We start from the raw sequence: 12,707 nt of genomic DNA on the forward strand, positions 1-12,707 counted from the left end.
ATGGAGAATTTAATATCATGGTCTCTTGATGAAAAATTTAGGAACTTGAGTAGACTTTGATTCATTTTCAATTATATTCTATGCAAAAAAAATAATTCTCAATTTTGTCGATATCAATACTTTTCTCAATCTTATAGTTATAGAGGATAAGAATTGTAGACACCTAAAATTGTCTTAGCCTAATTAAATAAATTTATCTTAAGCCTTCTATTAATGAAATAGATTTTATTTATTTAATTAATTCATTTACCCTTTTCTTCCATTTCCCCATTTAAATAAATATTTTTTAATTCAATTATCTTTCTCATTTATTTATTTAAATTATCCTTTCCCTAAATTAAATAGATATTTTGTTTATTTAATTGGCCCCACTTCTTCTATTAATTAATTAAATATTTATTTATTAAATTAATTCATTACCTTTTTTCTTCCATGACACTTATCAATCATCTCTTAATTTATCATTAACCACCTCTCTAATATTTTTTCTATTTTCTATACCTACTTTTCAATCCTAGCTGACCATTTATCCCTCCACCTCTTAATCCTATCTGTCCATTTCTAAGGCGTTCTCTATATAAGAGGATCCTTTCATCCTTGTCAACCCCTAATAAGCCAATCACTTTTCATGCGACCTTTCATAGCGATCAAGTAATTAAGTGACTATGCAATCACAATCCGTTCTTTGTAGAGCTCTTGTGTACAATACAAAATCTGAGAGCAATAATATCAAGCAAAATCAATGGAGATAGAAAAAAAAATGGAGATCAAACCCTACTAAGCATGTGAACGGTATAATCTTTCAATATTTGATTTTGCATGTTTTAGGTTGTTTATTGGTGTATGGTGAATTTCATTGTAGAATTAGGGTTTTATGTGGTTGGATCTTTAATTGGTTATAGTTTGGTCTTCTAATTTCACTATAAATATTTTGGCATGCTCGCTGGGACCTTAGTCCCTTGTTTCTAATGTTTAACAGTTTTTAAGTCTTTTTGTCAAGTTACAGATTGGATCAGCAAAAATTCTAGGTCGAAATCACAATTGCACATCATTTTGTTGCATCTATGTTTTTGTCCATTTTTTTTGTCTTGTAGGTTTCGACAAAATTGCATTTGCATTTATTGTCGACATGTTTTCATTTATTGTCGATATGTTTGTGATTATTATCGGCACGTATACATATCATTATAGTGAATATATGTATCTTTTCAGCGCATTTGTGATTTCCATCTCCCAATTTTAAATCAGTTATTTATGTGTTTTTGTTTAGTTCTATCGCGTTTGTGTCTCTCAGAATCGCATACATGTTATATTTCATCACGTATGTGATATTTATTGTCGTGTATATGATCTATTTTGTCGCATATGTGTTTTCTGTGTTTTTGTAGGTTACATGTTTTTGACAAGTCTCAATTTGGGTCTTTTTGCGTCTGTGTCAAGTATAACAACGTCTGTGTTTTCTGCATTTTCTTTTTGTTTTGCAATTGGGGTTAAATTTCAGATTTGATCTGCTTTTTTTTCTTAACCCTCATGGCCTAACGAAGTGGTGCAACTATCTCTATCATTTTGTCAAAGGCCCCTTTTCACATTTCGTTTTGGGATTTTCAAAATTAAACTAACAAATTTGCGTGCAGGTTGGGGTAATCATTGAAACTACTAATCATTTGCTTGCAGGGATAATTTAGATGGGTGTTTGTCATTTTTTAGTTTAATTAGGTTCACATCATTTTTATTAAACATTTTCTTTGTTTGTTGAAGGGTAAACGAACTTTGTTTGAAGTGTCTTGTGTTTTTGACACATTTGTGTTTAGAACCCTAAAGTGATAACAAAAGTATCCTCTCCCCTCACCTTCTATTGGATCTTGGGTGTAAGAGAAATTGTTATTGTGTTTAAGAGGGTCTACCTCCTACCTTGTGAGAGGGAATGACCCAAGCGGTACTTTGTTTCGATCCATTATATAAATAATTGTGGTTTTTGATGAAAGTCTCTTATCAAGTAGTGTCGATGTGTTATACCAACAAATGTCTCCTCCAATATCCTTGTGATGTGTAAAACCTAAAAGGGCTAGGAGGCCATGAGTGAACCACCACATGTATAGCCACTAGTATACCCTGAAACATTACTAGACAACAATTGTTTTAGTGGCCCAAAATCCCTTTTTGTTTGCTAGTGCAAGAGGTTGGAACTTCGAAGCGACTCCACATTGTTACTACTCATTGTTAAGGTAGATGTCCCTTGGTGCATAAGATCTTTGAATCTTTGGGGTATGAGACTTTGGTATGCCCAAGAAGTGTGTCCCATGGTGGGGCAGCCAATGCCCAGTGATTATTTTAGTGGCTAATATTCGTCAATTGGCTATTTTTTAAAATTTAGGATTCAAAACTTGGCCAATAAGTTAAACTTTTAAGGTGACTCGAACCACCGCATTTATACAAATTTTTATTTTAGTGTTATTTAAATTGCCAGAGAATTTACTTTATTATTTTTTTAACTCAAAGATTCGCCACAATATTCGATACATGATTGGATCAGATTCGCCAATATTTTATAATTTATTGTAAAAATCTAAACTGATTTGCTAATAATATATCATAATTATTAGTTACTTTATTGTTATATCAACAATATTTAGTTGCTACCCCCATTGATTTAAAATATAATCTAACGACCTTCATTATATTCCATGTGGTAAATTGTACCTACAAGTTATTATGCTCGTGGGAATTGAAATTGCTTTTGAATTTTTAACCTCAATGAAAATCAACAGTCTAAAAGAAATTTTTGACCCCATGAGTAAATTGTTGGTACATTTTATCTCACAAAATACAAAGAGGGCTATTAGATTATTTTAAATTAATGGTAGAAACTAAATAAAGTAGAGTCTACCCCTTAAACTCATTAATGATTTCCACCTCTAGGCCTCTACTTTTCTATAAAAACTATTTTTTTTAAAATGAAAGCATTTGCAATAGTAATTAATGCATATTCTTATTATTTTCCAAGATTTGCCAATATTTTCTACCCAAAAAAATTGATATAAAAAAATTCATTAATAAAATTAATATTTTTCTTTTAAAAAAAGAAAGATTCGCCAATAAAAAATATTATTATTTTAAATTAAAAATTCACCAAGATTTTATACCATTTTTTGAGAGGGGGTTTCTTAAAGTTATCATTGCCAATACCACCGAGTCTCTTTTTGTCCACCTTGTTTTAGTATTTGGAGAAATCCGAGTGGGGACTTAGCAAGTAGTATCCTCTTTCCAAGCCTAGGTTGTACATGCTTTCAAGTATTTTCGATTGTGTTGAGACCCATAGAAATTGGGCTATTTTTGTCTACAAAACATACACATTTACACTTAGATTTTGTTCAGACATTGTGTCTTCTTGTTTGTTGTATTTTCTTGCCATAAAAACATCAACATTGAGATATGGTCACTTATCAACAACATCACAAATTTGGATAGAATTCAGAGTTTTTTGTCTAGAGACGTGTCTGTGTTCACCTCCATCATGTATACAATCTCTCTAGTCACGTTTGTGCTCATTTCCAACACATATATGACATATCTTGTTGTGTTTGTGTCACTTTCTATCGTGTATTTGAGAAAAACTGAGGAAACATTATCAACAGTGAAATCACGTATGTGCATCATCTTATCGCGTTTGTGTCACTTTTTGGCACGTATCTGGATAAAATTGAGAAAACATTATCAATAGTGAAACTACATTTGTGCATTACCTTGTCAAGTCTATGTCATCTTTTGGTGTGTATTTGCAACTCTTTATTGCGTATTTGAGCAGAATTGAGAATTGCATTGCAACTTTGAAACTGTGTTTGTGAATTAATATTGTGTTCGTTTTTATTAGATTATAAGAGCTTATAAGGTTGATTCCATTGGTTTCTATTTAGGTCAACCATCATTTTATCATGAATTTTTCATATGTACATTTTTAGACATCACTTTCAATCTCCCATCACACTTTTCAACTAGAGTCAAAAGGTTGTTTAGTACTCCCTATCATATCTTGCAAACACATTACAGTACGTCTCTAGGTGGTTCCCACATCAGATTTATCATCTTGGGTACCATTCGAGCATCTCTAGTTAAGGTCAACTTACCTCATAAGGAGTCTATCATCTCCTAGAAAGCCACACCTTGCATTAGATCATCGCACTTATCTTGGAACAACATTTTGGGACATTGCAAGACAACCTTAGATTCATTTTCCATTTCAAAACCCTCTTGATCTTCCATAGTCTTCACATTTCTTCCATCTTCCATTTTAGCCAAGGTTAGTTCATGGTTGAAAAATGTTCACAAAGGTCTAGAAGACAAGTCGAAGAATCTCAAAGATTTCTCAAAATGGATACATATGAGTTTGATGGAGATGACAACGAATCTGTTGCTACAACAAACATTCAAGACACTATATTCAATGCAAGATTTAATAGTGGTTGAAGAAATCATGAGAAGAGACTATCAATAATTCTTATAATTGTTTGTTCAAAGTGGTGCAAGACTACCCCATGACTTTGATGTGACACAATTTTTGGAAGAGGATCCAATCAAGCTAATGCTAGTGGTCATGATGGTGGACACAGATGTGAGCATACCATACCCAAGTCATCCTCGTCCTTGTTTCAAAAAATCGAAGTGATTGATACTCATGCTCATACTAATGATGCTAGAAAAACTCATGAACAATCTTGTACTCGTCCTCACCAAGGGTGAAGGAATACCAATGCATATGCTCAACAATGAGAAACTACCCAAGATCATGTCAATCCTTATACAAGAAGACCAAGTGTTAGATTTGGGGGCAATACTCAAGATCAAGCTTACAATACCAATTATGCCCATGGTCATGACACATACAATCATCCTAGGCCTAGTGATCCTCGTCATAATACCATACCAAGTGGCCCTTACAACAATTACATGCCTCCCCCATATGAGAATATATATGATCAATTATCACCCTTACATGCATTACATTCCTCCTCCTCCTCCCAGTGGCTCAGGCATGAGAATACCTCAAAGAGATAAAGCACAACCTAGTAGCGATTTGAAACAACAAATTGATGAATTAAAACAATAGATAGTGAGTATACAAACACCAACAAAGGACTACACAATTAATGGCATATGTCCTTATCTATATGATAGAAGCATAACGATGCCTCTTTTTCCTCCTCATTTTGTGCCACCAAAGTTTGATAAGTATAAGGGAAAAGGAGATCCCAAGACACACATTAGAGAATTATTAACGGCTTGCATAGAAGTGGCAAAAGAGGATTCCTATTTTATGAGATTATTTTCACAAAGTTTAGGCGGACGAGCCATGGAATGGTTTTCACAACTTCCACTTGGGATCAAGTCATGGGGTGAATTGGCAGAGGCGTTTATACAACATTTCTCATACAACATTGAAATCGTAGTATTAGTGAGTACTCTATGCAACACAAAACAAAAAAATGGAGTCTTTTGCATCATTTGTACAACAATGGAGAAGTTTGGCTAATTATTGCTCTTGTCAAATTCCACAAAAATAAATGGTTGAAATGTTTACCCAAAATGTGAACAAAAAAATTGGATATGAACTTTGAATGGCATGTAACTTGTCTACCTTTAATGAAGTTATTGAAAAGGGTCTATCAATTGAGTAGCTTCTCATTGAGCAAGGCACCTTTAAATTATTTAAAGAGAACAAAGATGATTCCAATGAAAAAGACAAACCCCAATTTTGGAACAAAAACAAGAATACCATTAATGATGGGGTTGTGGATGCTAATGTGGTAAAACCAAAGATAAATTTCCCCAGTGCTAGTTCATCCAACAATCAAGTGCATACACAAAGAGAACCAATACCTCCAAGGAAGTACACATGTTTGGGAGAAGCAATTGAAACCACATTGAATAAGTTGGTTGCCAATAATCTCATCACATTTCCAAACAATCAACCATTTGAACCAAGGGTAAAGCCTACATGGTGGAATGATGATGAATTTTGCAAATATCACAAGAGTAAGGTTCATAAGACTAGCAATTGTCACAAATTGAAGAATCTCATCCAAGATCTTATTGATAATGGTGTAATAGAAGCTCATGGTCACACTTCCAATGAAGAGAATGTGATGTTCAAGGAACCGTTTCTAAAACATGATAAGGGAAACGCCCCTAAGACAAGCAATAATATCAATTATACTACTGTGTCCTATGATTACACCAACCATATTTCAGAATTGGACAACCATGTGTCTACCACAACCATAAAAGGCAAAGCCCCCGAATGTAATTGTCACTACTCAAAGGGGCAAAGTTACTTTACAAGGTGCTACACCCAAAATGACTTAATCTTCATCCAATAGCCAATATGACCCTGTAAATCAATTAAGAAAGACACTCGCTCTCATTTCAATCCTTGAGCTTTCGCACATTTCACCCTCACACAGGGCTATTTTGGACAAAATCTTGTGAGGGACATTCGTTCCTACCGATCTGAACATGGACCAGTTTCAAGCCATGGTGGTACAACTTTTTACCCCCCATTGCCTTACATTCACCAAATCAGATGACATATCTCCACAACAACCACACAATTCATCACTTCACATTGAAGCCTTCCTCCATAAACACTACATAAAATGAGTCTTGATAGATGGAGGAATAGGCCTCAATATTTGTACATTGAAATCTACCTTAGCATTGGGATTCTTTGAAAATGCTATGGATTTTAGAAAGAAGATCACCTTAAAGGTATATGTCGATGAAGGACGGTCCTCAAACAAAATAGTCACTCTACCTCTGAGAGGGGCCCAAAATAAAGGATGTGGTTTTCCAAGTCCTTAATCTTGATCTCACATACAATATACTTTTGGGACAACCTTGGATACATGTAATGAGAGAAGTGCCTTCGACTTATCACCAATGCATCAAATTCCCACACAATGGAACATAGGTCATAGTTAAAGGGGATCCAAATCCATATATATATTGCAATAATCTTCGACAAAGACCTGAAACAATAGTCCCTATAAATCGAGAATCTCGTCTGTCTTCAGCATATATTGATCCAAAATCACTAAAATCTTCCACTTCCATGCAACATGAGCTCAAGGCCAATAGTAAGGTTAAAGACATGGGATGTGGTGAGTATATCTTTCATGTTGATAAACTCCCACTATCTCCTAAGATATTTGGTCGAGAATATTGGGGCATTGTGGATGATGGTGTCATAGAGGAAGATATCAAGTATGAGAATGACCAACACAAGCTCAAGTTACAAATTATGGGCTATCAAGAAACAAAACTTGGTGTACATTAGCAAGGAATGCTACAGATCTTATTGCCTACAAATAATTTGCAATGTCAAGGAATTGGTTATGAACCACCTAGTGTTGTGGATACTAAGTCTAAATGTAAATCTCCTATAGTGGTGCAAGCAACTCTTGATATCAATAATCCTAAAAGTGGTTCCAACAAAGAATTGATTGAATATATCGCTGGCCCTTTTGAGAATTTGTATATCCTTACCATTTTATCAGTTTCTTCCATTTCCACTCCTCAAAATCAAGCTTTGAAAAGAAAAATCTAAAAGTCAAAAATAAAAAGAAGTCCTTTAGTCCAAATCAAAATCAAAAGCTATTGTAATCTACAAAAATTGAAGCCAAGTAAACAAATTCTATGAAGAAAAAATAACAAGAGTTGATCTCCCCTAATACCTGTAGCATCCTAAAAATGCGACACTTGCAATTTTGACTGCATTTGGGTCTTCACGATGGCGTCGCAACGTTGAACCTAAATGGAGACCCCGAAACCTGTTTACAACACCAAAAACTGCATTTTCTGCACCTTGGCCTGATCCCTCCTTGCACCCTGCTGTCTTGGGAGGTGGGACCATGGCGCCCAGTGCCCTGGTCCTTCAGGACTAGGGTGCCCAGCGCCCTGGTCCCCCAGGACCATGGCGCCCAGCGCCCTGGTCCGTGGCCCTATTTTGGGCTCGGTCTCTTTTGGGCATTGGGTCTTTAAGTTTGCAATTCGGGAAATAATGTTTCCTGGTCGGCCTAAGGTTGGGAAAATCAGTCTATCAGTCCTAATTGACAAGTATATAAACTACATTTCCTCTTCCAAAAAAGGGAGGAAGACATATGTGTGCAAAAAAGGCGGAAGCGATATTCGAACATTCAAACATTCAAGCATTCAAGCATTCCTTCAAGCAATTGAGCATTCTAAGTCTCCATTCAAGGCTAAGTGTTGCATTCAAGACAAGGATTCAACCATTGAAGAGGAGATCACATACAACATACTACATACATTACACCTTCGCATGTAAGAATACAAACATTCTTACAACAAGGTATCAGTACTTGTTTACATTACAAACATTTACATTTACAACATTCTTATTTCTTGGTTAATTCCAAAACCGGGGTTTGACCTAAAGGCAAACCCCTCATCCCTAACCCCCCAATCATCCTCTCTTTTCTGTGTGTAGGTTGCAGGTACGCGGCTGTAATTGAAGATCTGGAATCCTTGTGCAGAGACGAACAGATCCCCCTTCGTTTCGCGGATTTTTCGGAGGACCGTGTGCACGCCGGGCGCCATCGTCCCGTCAAATTTCGCTCAAATTTACAGAATAGCACCGTCTCGACATTTTACTGCTAATTCCAGGTCCGCAGCTTCATCCCATATCCCTATCTCTGTTTATAAGCGAATCTTTCCTACTTTACATGCATTCCTAGTTCAGTCATTCTATCTACATTCTTTACAAAAGAGGGTATCCTTGATGTCACAACCCTTGAAACTCATTTAGAATCCAATCTTGCATTGTGTGGGATTGGATCTTATGGGTTTCAACCCCTCTTTTTAATGTAAAGTCTCTCCTAAGTGAAAACCATCAACCCTAGTGACTCTCCCTTCTCTCTCCTTGGAGATTGGGGAGGGGAGAACGACTAGGGTTCGATTTTTCTACTTTACATTTTGGTGAACCCGACATGAACATCTTCATTCTGATTATTCATGGTTAGATCTGAAAATTTTGTTTCCTTAATTACATTTCCATGTTTGATCTTTTGCAAATTTTAGAGGTTAATTGCATAAAAATCGTAAAATTTTCTTTTTAAGTAATTAAGCTTGTGGAACGTTTAATTGTTAATATTTGTTTCAGATCTACCCTTCTATTGCAAATTGTCAATTCATATTTGTGCTTTAATTCTGAAAATTCAGTGGTTAAATGTCAAAACCCTAATTTTTAAGACCTTCTTGATTCAACCTTTGACTAATAATTTCACTAATCAAAACACCTCCAAATCGGCTATAACTTTGGATTCTGCAATAAAATCACAATATCTTTCATCCCTGAAAATTTGGAAAAAAGTTGCGAGGACCGTGTGCACCCCGAGCGCCATCGTCCCCGACATTTTTCCCGAAATTTCGGGAGCTAGATCTTACTGTATTTTTCTGCTAAAATCCAGAATTTTGGCTGATTTTATCAATTTTAACACTTTCAAAATTAAAGTCAAAGTTGGTCTAGCGATTGCTTGGATTGAGGCTTCTAATCATTCAAGAATTGTTGAAATTAAAATTCATATCAAAATTGTGTTTCTTACAGTCCTAAATCTGAAAAGTGTGTTGGCATTCATTCGAAATTTCAGTGTTTTATTCAAATTTTTGCAGTTTGTGACTTTTGAAATTAAGTGTTTAATTGCAACAACTTTGATTTCCACTTTCAAATTCGAATTTTGCATGAAATTGAGTCAACTTTTAAATTTCAAAGCCTGCATTGCTTTCAATATTCCCTCTAAAATCATAAAATTCAAAATTTCAGTTTCCCCCTCTTTTTCAAAATTCAAATTTTACATTTTTCAACAATCTTGGTAGGGTTCAATTTTGAGATTGCAACTTTAATTTGGCCTATCTACAGATCATAAAATCACTCAATTTTTTCAGATTAGCTTTAAAATCATCATAACTTTCATCCCTGAAAATTTCAAAAAAAGTTGCGAGGACCGTGTGCACTCCGTTCGCCACGGTCCTTGACATTTTTTCTGAAATTTCAGGAGATTGTCTTGATTGCATTTAACAGCTTAAATCTAGGAGATTGGCTGATTTTATTGAAATTTGCTACCTCTAAAATTCAAAATCTTCTCTCTTTCTTTAGTGCATGAGTTTTACAACAATAAGTCCTACTTACACTATTCCCATTAGACGAAGCCTTAGAATTAAGTCTTTCCAAGGTGTAATTATTGAGGAGATGGAACCTAATTTGAATGGCCTTTTTAATGAGGACATGGGTAATTCCTCTAATCCTCTTAATGATGAAGAAGCTCTCCATGAGGTTTCTGTAGAACAACTTTCAAAATTGGATAACCAATTTGATGATTTTCGACAATGGATGTCTCAAGAATACCCTGATAGTGAAGCTCTTTCATTAATTGAGGGTCTAAAACGTATGGTTCAAAGTGATAAGAATGGAATTGATATTTTGCATGGTACTGCACACATTGTGGATTCGAATGTGATGCCTATGAAGAGTTGTGCCAAAACTTTAGGTTATACACAACCTCCTACTCAAGTTAATCATTCTATTCCTTTGACAACTCCTATTGCTAGTATACCTACTTTTACATCAAACATAATGACTACTTCAATACAAGACATTCCTCCTATGATCACAAGTCATGGGGGCAATCCTTCTTCTTCAATCAACCCTCTTCCTTCATTCAATCCGACTTCTTCATTCATTCCTTAAATGAGTGTTCCTATTATATCTCCACAAATAAACACGACGCAAGGGGGCAATTCATTTAACCCTTCCATTCCTCCTTGTAGTGTTCCTCCTTTCCAATCATCTCCAATGACTAACTATCATAGTGTCCCACCACCTTACTCTCTACCTTCTTTCAATAACATAACACCTCCATCACAATCTAACACGTCTAATATGAACTCTTCGACTGAAGCGACCATTAACAATCTTGCACAAACTATCTCTTCCTTACAGCAACAAATTGCCTCTATGAATCAATCTAAGTTTAGTGTGCCCACATTTGATGTTGCGAGCCCACTTTCTCTTGACATTGTTCGAGTTATCCCCCCTAAACATGTTGAAATTTCGCATTTGGAGCTTTATAATGGTAAGGGTGATCCTCTAACACATGTTAAGACCTTTCAAATAATATGCACTGATTTTGCTTATGACCAAAGGTTGCTTGCAAAACTGTTTACTAGAACATTAAGAGATAAAGCCCTACAATGGTATTGATCGTTGCCTTCTTATTCTATTACTTCTTTCGAACAACTTGCAAATGCTTTTATTCAACAATTTCAAAACAATATAAGTCCTAAAGTTACTTTGATTGATTTAATGCATTATAAACAAGGTGTTAAAGAAAAAGTGACTGATTTCATTGGTAGATATAAGCATTTGTATGCTCAAATTTCCTTTCCAGTACCTAACAATGACATTCAAAGAATCTTTATTTCTAATTTACAAAAAGATATTAGAGAAAAACTTTTGTTTTCTGAGTTTACTTCTTTCCAACAGTTGTGCGCAACTCTTCACAATTATCAACTGACTGTGAGTCAAATGGAACAAGCAAATCCTATGGCTCCGAGTGATAAGGGTGATAGTAGTCAACAACCATTTGGGAAGTTTAAACCAAATAGAGAGTCCATTAAATTCAATGAAAACATCATCAACAACAATGTGAATGCGGCATCAGGTGTGCCTCCTATTTCTAAGTTTTTCAAGAAAGAAAGAAAGTTTACTCCTTTGAATGAATCATTGCATAGTATTATGAATAAGTTATTGGAACAAAATGTGCTTACTCTTCCTCCTATAAGGCAAATAGATCCTGCAAAGATTAACTCACCCTATTTTGATAACAAATCTTTTTGTCAATTTCATCATCATCCTGGGCATGATACTGAAAAATGTTTTGCTTTAAAGGGTAAAATTCAAGATTTGATTGATAATAATACTATCTTTGTTTCTGGCGTGAATGGTAAAGGCAACACATCTGTAGCTCCTCCTAACCAAAATCTTAATATTTTTACTGATCCATTACCTTCTCATACCTCTAATGCGATTGATACTAATGATTCCTCTGTCTCACCTGATGATCTTGTGTCTATGACTCCGAATGTGATTAACTTTGTAGAGTAGCAGAAAATCCCTAAAGAACCTTCCATCACCTTTGATTCTAGTGAAACTATCAGGGCACCTGATGGTCCTTTATATATAGTTGCAAAAGTCAAAAATACACCTTGTCGTGGAGTGCTTATTGATCCTTCTTGTATGGTTAATATCATTACTGAAGAATTTCTTTTTACTTTGCAATTGAATCAAGTGATCTATGATGAAACAAATGTGGTTGTGAAATTATTTGATGCATTTTCTTCTCCTGCAATTGGTTCTATTACATTACCTATTGAGGTCCATAACAAATCCCTTGATGTGGACTTTGCTATTATTCCATCATCCGAACAATTTCGTGTGAAGCTAGGCTATCCTTGGCTATCTTCCATGAAAGCTATTGCTTCTCCTATTCACAAGTGTTTGAAATTTCCCCATAATGGTGAAGTTGTTACTATCAATCATAGTCTCTTTAAACCAGCTGAAAGAACTTCTAGCGTTCCTATTGATTACTTTTGGCCTAAACAATTCCAATCTCTTCCACCGCGAAGTGATCATCTTTTCA

Source organism: Cryptomeria japonica, chromosome 6 (genome assembly GCF_030272615.1).
Source record: "Cryptomeria japonica chromosome 6, Sugi_1.0, whole genome shotgun sequence".
Classification (NCBI taxonomy): domain Eukaryota; kingdom Viridiplantae; phylum Streptophyta; class Pinopsida; order Cupressales; family Cupressaceae; genus Cryptomeria; species Cryptomeria japonica.